Source organism: Brienomyrus brachyistius, chromosome 4 (assembly GCF_023856365.1).
Source record: "Brienomyrus brachyistius isolate T26 chromosome 4, BBRACH_0.4, whole genome shotgun sequence".
Classification (NCBI taxonomy): domain Eukaryota; kingdom Metazoa; phylum Chordata; class Actinopteri; order Osteoglossiformes; family Mormyridae; genus Brienomyrus; species Brienomyrus brachyistius.
Genome location: NC_064536.1, coordinates 38,218,890 through 38,230,680, shown reverse-complemented (window position 1 = coordinate 38,230,680; position 11,791 = coordinate 38,218,890).

The window sequence follows — 11,791 nt, the reverse complement described above, 5'->3', positions numbered from 1 at the left end:
AATAGATTAGGGGACAGCGTGTGGTGCAGTGGGCTGTGCCTGTAATCAGCAGGTCACCGGTTCAAACCCAGCCACAGCATGTCTGTGGGTCCTTGAGCAAGGCCCTTAACCCCCAGCTCCCTGGGCGCCATTGCGGGTGGCAGCCCTTCGCTGGCATCTTACTCTACATAGAGCAAGCTGAGGGAGGCGTAAAGACAATTTCCCCACGGGGGATCAATAAAGTATCAATTATTAATTAATTATTATGTGTTCCACCAGGATACCATGGCTAATAATTAAATTAAGGGTATGGTTACAGGCATGAGTAGGATGACTACATTCTGCCTGTGACGTCTTCCTTGTTCATCCTGCCATCTGAAACAGCTCCAGCATTTACCTGTCATCAGCTCCCTGCCACCCGATTTATGACTCAAATGATTAGATTGGGTAAATGTGAATCGGGTCTTTGTCCCTCTGAGTCTGGTTCCTCCCTTCTAGGGAGTTTTTCCTTGCCACTGTCGCATCTGGTTTGCTCATTGCGAGGTTTGGGTGGTGATGCTGTAAAGTGCTTTGAGACCATGTGAAGTTGTGAAAACGCAACATAGAAATAAAATTGAATTGAATTGAATTGAATGAGCCCTGCGATGGGCTGGCCCCCTGTCCTGGGTTGTTCCCTGCCTCGTGCCCCTAGCTTCACGGATAGGCTCCGGACCCCCCGCGACCCAGAAGGATGAGCGATTTGGGAAATGGATGGATGGATGAATGAATTGAATGAAAATGTCCCAAAATGAAGAAAGTTGAGAACCGGTGTTACAGGAAATTTGCAAAACGGGGCACCAATGTTTCTTTCTTGACCGTGGGGTGATGGGGGGGGGGGGGGGGTGCTATAAGGTGGCGTCCGTCAAAATGTGTGTGTGTCCAGTTCTCGGAACTGTCACTGTTGTCCCATATTTTCTCCACTTCTTGATGACTGCCTTCACTGTGTTCCATGGTTTATCTAATGCCATAGAATTATTTTTGTACCCTTCTCCTGACTGATACCTTTCAACAATTCAATTATTTTTATGCTTTACAAGCTCTATGCAAACCATGGTTTTTGCTGTAGGATGCAATTGAATAAATGTCAGGGAAATTCTGCTAGGAAAGCTGAACTTCATTTGGGGTTACCGGTAATCAAAGTCACTTAAATTGATGGCAGCTGTGTCCCCAAAAACACTGAATGCTGTAATTAAATTAAAAAGTGGTTTAATGAAGTGCACACTTTTATGCAACCACCTTATTGTACATTTCTTATTTTTTATAATTGTTATTTTTGTTTTCAATTGAATTGTATAGGTTATAGGTCATATTAAAGGTGGGAAAAGTTTTGAAATGATTATCATGGAAACGGGGATACATACACGAGAAATGATGAGTTACTGTGTGAGAGAGACTGAATTGCCTCATGGAAGGTGGTCTCTCTCATGCAGTATACTTTACAAGAGAGACCAGATTTCACAGAAGAAAGAACAAGCTACGCAAGAGAGTTCAAACTCTAAGAAGGTATAGCGTTAAACTGCAATTGGATCTGTAAGCGGTCCTCCAGCCATGGTAAAAATCTTCACAGGCTCTTTTCTGCTCTCTGTGGGAGTAGCTCTGTTGCAGGCGCCCAGAAAGTCCTCGGGAGCCGCATCCCTGAAAGAGTCGAGACCGCCGGATCCAAGTCTGTTGGGGATCAGAACCGGTGTAGTGGTCAGGCGACGCCCGCTGGATCCCAGTCTGAGGTGGCACATCTGGGTATGTGCGTAGTGTGGAAAGAAAATTGATGGGTTAGGATGGATCGATGACAGTGTCTTAGTCCAGTGGTGCTCAACTGCAGTCCTGGGGGGCCGGAGCCCTGTGTAGCTTAGTTCTTTCCCTGTTCCACCATAAATGATTCAGCTCAAGAGCTGTGTGGTAATTAGCACAAGGGTTTGAATCAGGTGTGTTAAATGAGGGGAAACCCAAAAATGTGCGGGGCTCTGCCCCCCCAGGACTGGAGTTGAGCACTCCTGTCTTAGGCTTTATTTATAACGAGGATGTACAACTCTGTGTGTGTGTGCTTCTCTTCCTCACCACATGCTCAGGGGTTCAGCAGCAGGCCATTTGAGTTGCATTAAGGCAGGTGGCCTAGCGAAACTAGAGAGTGAGAAACCTGTGGTTGAGCCTGGAGTCCGTTGAGCTGCTTGAGGTGGAGGAGAGGGTGCAGGACTTCTGAGAAGGTGGTCCAAAGCTCTGAGAAGCACTTGTTATTTGTATGGAAATTATTATATGTAATTGCATTATAAGTTGTGCAATAGCAAAACATTTAGTATGCATAAGATGTCACGGGGGGGCGGCATGGTGGTGCAGTGGTTAGCACTGTTGCCTCACACCTCTGGGACCCGGGTTCGAATCTCCGCCTGGGTCACATGTGTGTGGAGTTTGCATGTTCTCCCCATGTCGTCGTGGGGTTTCCTCCGGGTACTCCGGTTTCCCCCCACAGTCCAAAAACATGCTGAGGCTAATTGGACTTGCTAAATTGCCCGTAGGAATGCATGTGAGAGTGAATGGTGTGTGAGTGTGCCCTGCGATGGGCTGGCCCCCCATCCTGGGTTGTTCCCAGCCTCGTGCCCATTGCTTCCGGGATAGGCTCCGGACCCCCCGCGACCCAATAGGATAAGCGGTTTGGAAAATGGATGGATGGAAGATGTCACGGGAGACGGCAGCGATCGCGGGCAGAGCGGCGATCGTGCGGGCAGGCGGGTAAGAAGCAGGCAGACAGCCGAGAATCAGGGCAAACGAGGGGTTTAATCTCAGGGACCAGGGCACGAACATCGACTGACATCAATGACGGACAAAGGACTCGGGTAAGACACGGACTGAAATACACAGGACTGATTGAAAATTAGCAGACACAGCTGGGTACAATCCAGGAAACACACGTGGGTAAGCAGGGGGCGTGGCACACAGGAGGAGCCGACGAGCAGGGCATGACAGAACCCCCCCCCCAAAGGCGCACTTCACCGGGCGCGCCAGGGAGGAGGCGACAGACGGGACACGGGAACCGGGACCTGGAGCAAAAAAAAACAGAACCATCAACGAGAGACGGGAAACAGGACCGAGGCACAAAACAGGGCAAGCGACAGGACGTGAGACAGGAGCCGACACAGGACAGGGAAGGCAGAAAGACAAACCAGGAAAGGGGACACAGCGGGAACAGGAGGAACAAAAAGGACCAGGAGTGAACGAAGGGAACAGAGAAGGACAAGGAGCAGAGACGGGAGGAACAAAGCGAGGGGGAGCAGAGACAGGCGGGACCAAGAAAGGGGAAGCAAACGAAGGAGGGACCAGGGCAGGAGAGAAGGCGGGGGAACAAAGGGGAGCCCGAGGGAGACCCAGCGGGCGACGGGAGGGGCCGCAGGCGGCTGGGAGGCCGGAACCGGAGGGGACCGTGAAGGGGCAGAGGAGACAGGGTGAGGGACCCGCGGAGGGGCCAGGGAGGGAGCAGGAGGGAGCACCGGGGAAGGGGACGAGGGAGCTGGAAGGGGCCAGGGCGAAGGTAAGGCGAGGGGGGGAGCCGCCGCAGGCGACCGAGGAGCCGCCGTCAGGGAGCCCGCAGGTGACCGACCAGGCCCTGGAGAGGGGAGCGAGGCAGGGCGACGAGGCCTCGGAGGGAGACCCGCAGGCAACATCCGACCCGCAGGCGCCAACCGAGCCAGAGCGCAGGCGAGGGAGGGCGAGCCAGGGGGCAGGGCGGGCGGGACCCCAGCCCTGCGTCTGTGCCCTCTCCCTTTGCAGGACACAGACATATAGGCCTTAGTCCGGGGTCTCTCGCGCCGGGGCAAGGGCAAAGGTGTCACAAGTGTGATCCCCGAGGGGTCCCATTCCAGCTCCTCCACCTCCGAAGAGGGAGGAGCCACGTTGGAGTCCTCCGGGACCACCTCGGGGACTAGGGCGACAGGAACTGGGGCACGGTCAGGGACCAGAACAGGGTCAGCCGGCTGTGGGGGCGCCGGCCCGGGAGCTGCTGGAGCGCGGTCAGGACTTGGAGCGCGGTCAGGACTTGGAGCGCGGTCAGGACTTGGAGCTGGCTGCAGTGGGGGCGCCGGCCCGGGAGCTGCAGGTGGCTGCAGTGGGGGCGCCGGCCCGGGAGCTGCAGGTGGCTGCAGTGGGGGCGCCGGCCCGGGAGCTGCAGGTGGCTGCAGTGGGGGCGCCTCTGGAGCTGCTGCAGGCGAGGGCTGCGCTGGCTGCGTAGGTGGCTGCGCAAGCGACGATGGCTGCGCAGGCTGCGCAGATGGCAGCGCAGGTAGAGGCCCGGGCTTACGGGCCGCAGTAATCAGCGGAGACGGCCGCGCAGGCGTTGGTTGTGGCGCCTGTGCGGGAGCCGGGTCCGCGGGTAGAGGAAGGACCTGCTTAGTGACAGCAGGCTGCAGAGAAGGGGTTTCCGTAGTTGGCGGAAGCGGCTGCGTCGTCAGGGGATCAGGAGCCTCTCTTAGATTGAGTAGCTCCTGTAGATCTTCTGCGAGGCGCTCGAGATCGTCCGGTCCCGACCTGGGGTTGAACAACTCGAATCCTCGCTGGAGTCTTGCCGTGAGATGCGCCGCTGTGGGACCCTTGGGAATTGCGGGGTCCGCGATCACCCTCCAAAACAAGCCCTGGAGGGCGAAGAACTTATGCGCCAACAGTTCTTTCTCAGATCGAGGCAAGGGGTTTGCCTCGACAGGAGGGACTGGCCAGTTGGGTATCGAAGGCGCGATCGCTGTCCCCTTTAAGAAACGGGGCACTCGCGGGATCGCATCTCCACCAGCGCGGATACCGCCCCGAGTACTCAGTTCTTTGGGGCGGTACTGGTGCTGTGCATGGGGCGGCAGCTCGTAAATTTCCTTGTTCTATTTTCAGTCATGCTTTACATATAAATGCTAAGGAAGAACAGGTCATAGACCCTCAAAGATAATTTAGCTTTTCGTCTTCTTCTCCCTACGTGCTATTATGCATCATTGACTTTGCTTCAAGCTAGACTGGACACAAACTGCTCTGTTGAAATGTTTGTATGCAAAATATTTACCTTGCCCTTGTTATAGCCAGTGGTCAGGTAGCCCATTTGAGAGTGAAGCAAACGGGCTGGATTATTTTCCTCTTCCTAGTGTTTATCCCGCATTTTCACTGGCTTTGCTTTTCAGCACATCTTCCTCCGCTCCTTCCTGTCCAAGGCTTCTTCAGTCATCTGACTTCCGTAATGTCCTCGCTCAGCCGATCTGGCCACTGCTTCTCCGGCCTTCCACGCGGCCATTTTCCATCTGATTTTCTGGTCGTTCCTCCTCGTCATGTGGCCATGCCATCACAAGCGTGCTTCTGCCATCTTATTCGTGACGGGTGCCACTCCCATCACACGCCATACGTCTTCCTCCATCACATGGTACAGTCAGGTCAAACCCATGCTCCAATGCAGCATCCGCATCTCCATGATGTGCAGCGACTGCACATGCTTCATTGTTGCAGGCCAGCACTCCGTACCAAAGAGGTCAACCGGTTGGACAACGGTCTTGTGGAAGCAGTACTGCTAATCTAATCTAATCTAATCTAATCTAATCTAATATAATATAATATAATCTGGTGCACTCAGGCACTTTGGACAATGTGTAATCAGCATTTTCTAACACTCTTTTAGAGTGTTCAGCCCTGGCACAACACACAAAAATGGGTGCTGAAGTCAATTGTTAAATCCGCTGCTATAAGCCTTGAGATAAAGCGGTGTAGTCTGGCAGAGGTTGGTGCTTAGTGTGCACAACTTTGAAGCATTTGCTGACTGTCTTCATTTTCAGCTGGAACTCTCTCTTATCCTGGACGATCTGCTGTGTTGTTGTCCTAATCATTCAGTGGGGCCCTGTGGGCTACTGGCAAAGTCATGCAGCAAGTCTGTGAGGGATGCAAGATTGATTACTTTTTGAGTTGGTATAATGCAGGGTGATACTATTCATTTTCGTGTATGTTTTACCCTCCAGCGTTCTGTATATGTCCATTTTAGGACCCCCTGAGACAAATTCAACAATGTGGTCATCTGAGTCCAGGTCACTGGTCAACTCCCCAAGAAAATCCCCCAAAGGAGGCATCTAACACCCAGGTTTGCTGATAAAGATGACAGAGTCTGTGTTGTGTGTGAGAGAAAAATTAATCAGAGGGGTGTTTTGTAATAAGCTTTTAGAATGTACCTTTATATACTGATGCAAGAGTGCCTGTGTGTTAAGCAGCTAACTCCCAAGAATGTTAGCTAAAGACAATTAAGAGTTAAGCTTAGTGTAGCAATATGTGCTCATTAGATTGAGCAGAAATGCAATCTAGAGAACAGAAATGTAAGTTTAGAGCGAGCTTGACAGACAGAACAGGAAAACCACAAAAAGCTACAGCTGAGTGGGGGCCTGCTTGCAAGTGGCCAAACCCATAAAATGAAGGCTGTATAAAGTGTATGTGCGGTTTGATCCAGTGCTGGGAGGAGACGCAAGCTATCTGTGTACCACTATAGAGGGGATGTTAGCTTGACGTTTGGGGAGCATTGCATGGTAACTCCAGTGACGTCGCAACCCAGAATACCATGTGGGACTGAAATTTCTGAAACGTGATACATACCTAAGCGATCCATGAGGCTGTGAAGCACAAACCTGTACGCTGCAGTGAATGCTGCAATAAACACATTAACATGTCACAGTGTGTTGTGATCGCCCGGGAAGCGGGTGAACGCGCTGGCAGGCGAGCAAGTAGGAAGCAGGCGAGCAGGCAAAAGCAGGGTGAACGGGGATTTATTTAGCGAACAGGGTGCAGGGAACATCTCACGACGACTAACATCAATGACAGACGAAGGACTCAGGCAAGACATGGACTTAAAAAGACAGGACTGGTTGAAAATAATCAGACACAGCTGGGCACAATCAGGGAAGCACACGTGGATAATCAGGGGGGCGTGGCACACACGAGGAGCGGACGAGCTGGGCGTGACACAGTGCCATAGGATTCCCTTTATGTACATGTCACAGCAGCATCCCTAGTTTTCAGCTTCACAGCAGATGCTGCAAAGTATTCATACAATACAGTCGTGGCCAAAGTTTTGAGAATGAAACAAATACTGATTTTCGCAAAGTCTGTTGCCTCAGTTTTTATGATGGCAATTTGCATATACACCAGAATGTTGTGAAGAGTGATCAGATGAATTGCAATTAATTGTAGTAATTGTTTAAATTAATTAAAGTCCCTCTTTGCCATGAAAATTAGCTTAATCCTAAATAACCTATTTCTACTGCATCTCAGCCCTGTCACAAAAGGACCTGTTGACATAATTTCAGTGATTCTCTCATTAACACAGGTAGTGGTGGAAGGTGGTGCTTGAAATCATTGTTCTTCCTTTATGAACCATGGTTACCTACAAGGAAACTATTCAGTCATCCTTGCTTTGCACAGAAAAAGGGCTTCACAAGCAAGGATATTGCTGCTGGTAAGATTGCACCTAAATCAACCATTTATCAGATCATCAAGAACTTCAAGATTCAATTGTTGTGAAGAAGGCTTCAGGGTGCCCAAGAAAGTCCAGCAAACGCTAGGACCGTCTCTGTTAGAATATTTTTGTTCGTTTTATCATATTATCACTCTCTTAACGTATGTACGTACAAACCCTGAAAACTAACCCATGGCCCAGAGAGAAGTGCAGACAGGATGTTCTCTTCAGGGACGTAATAGATTGTGACGCAGGAATGAGAGGCCTCGAGAGAGAAAGGAGATAACATCTGTCGACATAGCAGGGGGCCCACCTTGAGGAATGTAATGCTATGTATTAACTCTGTTGCAGGAAGACCTTACATAGCATTAACTAGCTTAAGACCACACCCATGTACCCCTCCCCTACCCTATAAATAAAGAAGCCAAGGGACTGTCCTGTGTGACACTCGACAGAGGCGCAGATATTGTCTGTTGCACCTGAGTGGGCACCCTTGCGCAAGTAAAATAGAAAGACGTGTGCTGTCTCGTTCTTCCTGGGTCCTAGAAGTGGAAGTGTGTGAGTAGTAAGCTGCGGCGCTTCCTCACACAGGAGATTGTAGGAGTGAAAGCTACGGCGCTTTCTCCAACATAACTTGGTCCTTCGAGCCGGATCCGGAGAGATACCAGAGGGCGCCGACCAGTCCGCCGACGAACGACACCGAAAGCTGTCAACAGTCTCGCTCATAGGGAGTGAGTGAAAGACCTGCGACGTGAATTCGCCACAGGCCGGTGGTTAGAACCGTTCCCTGACGGCTGGGCTGGCGCCTGACGGGTCCCCGGACAAGAACTAGAACCACTTCGTCATAAAGGAAGGACCAGGTGAGAAGCACGACGCTGCAGCAGGGAAAGCGGGTGTGAGTGAGAGGGCATTAGCAGCCCCATACACCCGACCTAGGTGCAACAACATACTGGTGACCAAGGGAAAAAGGACGGGTTTCACCTCTGAAAACTGACACCGCTGTCTCTTTAAAGGACAGTAGAAGGCCGTGCCAGTATCCTCCCGAGGTCTCATGCCAGGGACTTGCACTTAGGGTTTATTATTTTTTGTATATACAATAATGGGACAGAGTCAAAGCAAGGTAGAATTGGCGGGTGATGAGAAATTCATGGAAAAGTATAAGGAGGGGGCAGGAATAATAAGCAACCAAAAGTGGCGAAAAAAGCATGGGTTTTCAGGAACTCTGAATACAGAGGGTATACTGAAATTACAAACAGAATTGAAATTAGAAATGATGTCGAGCCGCTGTACGGGCAAGGATAGAGTACAGAAAAGGCGAGAATATGTCTTATCTAACGCATGGTTAGAACAAAGCAAACTTCGAGATATGGCCAGGAAAAAGAAACAGGAAAAGAAAAAGGAGACGCTGCAAGCGGCCCTTGTTAACATAGACGAGGAAACACCGCCGTCTGCTCCCCCGCAGACACCAGCGGACGGCCCACCAGTACTACAGCATCCCCCACCATATCATAACATGCCAGACCTCCCACTTCCTGCTGTGCGGGGAGCTGAAGGAGGGAGTGCAAGGCCACACCAAACGAGAGCGACAGACCCGCATTTACGAATGCGAATAAATCCCGAGAATAAAAAAACACAATGGCACCGATCGGAGTCCGAAGATGAATCCGAATTGCTTGCTCCCATGGTAGAGGTTGCAAATCCCCGTACAGCCCCAGGTGAAGAGGGCCAGGCCCCACCAGCCACAATATTAGTCCACTTCATAAAGACTCACAGAATCTGTTTGGGTTTACGTATAAAGGGAAGAAATACACGTATACCCGGCTACCACAAGGGTTTTCCGAGAGCCCTCATGTATACACTATGGCGTTACGCCATTCTATGCAAACGTGCCCAGTGCCAGCGCACAGTCAGATCCTGCTATACGTGGATGACATTCTGATAGCAGCAGACTCAAAGGAACATTGCAGACAGACGACCTTGGCAGTGCTCCAACATTTGTACAAAACGGGACACAAGGCCTCAAAGGAGAAATTACAATACTGTCAGGAAAGAGTGAAATACTTAGGCCATTATCTTACCGGGGATGGGAAAGCACTTTTAGAAACTCGTAAACAAGCCATTAAAACAGTTCCTAAACCAGTAACAAAGAAACAGATGATGTCTTTCCTCGGGTTGTGTAATTATTGTAGGGAATGGCTACCAGACTACGCAGCGTTAGCACAACCCTTACAGGAGTTAATATATGGGAAAGACATGACCCTTAAAGACCATATACAATGGACCCCCGAAGGAGAAGCGGCGTTCAGCAGACTGAAACACATGTTACAGACGGATGTAGTGCTGGCCTTACCAAATTACGACCTACCATTCACACTGTGTGTAGATGCACAAGACGGGTATATGAAAGCCATGCTTACCCAACCCTTCGGGTCGAAACACAGACCGTTAGCGTTTTACTCCAAACGGTTAGACGCTGTGGCTGCAGGATTCCCAAATTGCTTACAAGCCTGCGCGGCAGCTGCTGAGGCAGTAAAAATATCAGCAGAATTAGTGTTATGCCACCCTTTGACCTTAAAAGTGCCACATGCGGTATCTCACATATTGTTGCAAACACCATTACCGTTCTTGACACATACTAGACATTTAACCTTGGTATCACTTCTGCTTTCGCAACCAAATATAACCCTACAGAGATGCGGTCCACTGAACCCCAGTACACTTCTCCCCTTAGAAACAGATGGACAAGCACATTCTTGTAAAACTGAAATACAGGAACAGACAAAACCTCGCGCCTCACTCCAATTCCAAGCGCCGTAACCTTATTTGTCGATGGCTCTGCAGCCAAAGACAGATACGGGAAAAATAAGGTTGGATACGCAGTTGTGACTAAAGACAAAGTAATAGAGGCAGGAGCCTTACCATCCACATGCTCAGCCCAAGCAGCAGAATTATATGCTGTAATCAGAGCCTGTGAAATACATGAAGGACAGGAGATTACAGTATATACGGACAGTCAATACGTGTTCTCTGCAGTGCACCACCACGCAGCAGTGTGGAAAAACAGAGGGTTTAAAAGTTCTCAAGGAGCAACCTTGACACATGCAGCACTTCTACTTCGATTACTAGACGTTGTACAGAAACCAAAAAGGCTCGCGTTGTGCAAATGCAAGGCACATCAGATTGATAATTCAGAAGAAACAAAAGGCAATGGGTTCGCTGATCGAACCGCAAAGGAAGCGGCCCAACATATGCCTGAAAAAACAGACATGGGGTTGTTTCTCATAGAACAGGATGTTCTACATGATGCACAACAACAAGCCCCCAAGACAGAAAAAGATAAGTGGATATTGAGGGGGGCCATACAAGAAAATGACCTATTCAAAGTGGAAGGCAAACCTATCCTACCCCGCAGTTTGTATAAAACTGCCGCTTTCGTGAGCTTTAGTCTCCTAAAGTTGATTCAGCTATGGGATTGAGACAGCATCAGTGCAGACTTTTCTCAGGAAGGGCAGGAGGCAGGTGTGAGTGCATCTGCATGCACAGTGAGGCAAAGACTTTTGGGGGATGGCCTGGTGTCAAGAAGGGCAGCAAAGAAGCAACTTCTCTCCAATAAAAACATCAAGGTCAGACTGATATTCTGCAAAAGGTACAGGGATTGGACTGCTGAGGACTGGGGTAAAGTCATTTTCTCTGATGAATCCCCTTTCTGATTCTGTGGGGCATCCGGAAAAAATGATTGTTTGGAGAAGAAAAGGTGAGCGCTACCATCAATCCTGTGTCATGCCAACAGTAAAGCATCCTGAGATGTTTCATGTGCGGAGTTGCTTCTCAGCCAAGGGAGTGGCCTCACTCACAATTTTACCTAAGAACACAGCCATGAATAAAGAATGGTACCAAAACAACCTCTGAGAGCAACTTCTCCCAACCATCCAAGAACAGTTTGGTGATGAACAATGCCTTTTCCAGCATGATGGGGCACTGTGCCATAAGGCAAAAGTGATAACTAAGTGACTCAGAGAACAAAACATCATCATTTTGGGTCCATGGCCAGGAAACTACCCAGACCTTAATCCCACTGAGAACTTGTGGTCAATCCTCAAGAGGTGGGTGAACAAACAAATGACAAACTCCAAACATTGATTTTGCGAGAATGAGCTGCCATCAGTCAGGATTTGGCCCAGAAGTTGATTGACAGCATGTCAGGACAAATTGCAGAGGTCTTGAAAAAGAAGGGCCAACACTGCAAAAACTGACTCTTTGCATAAACTTAATGTAATTGTCAATAAAAACCTTTGACACTCATTGAATGCTTGTAATTATACTTCAGTA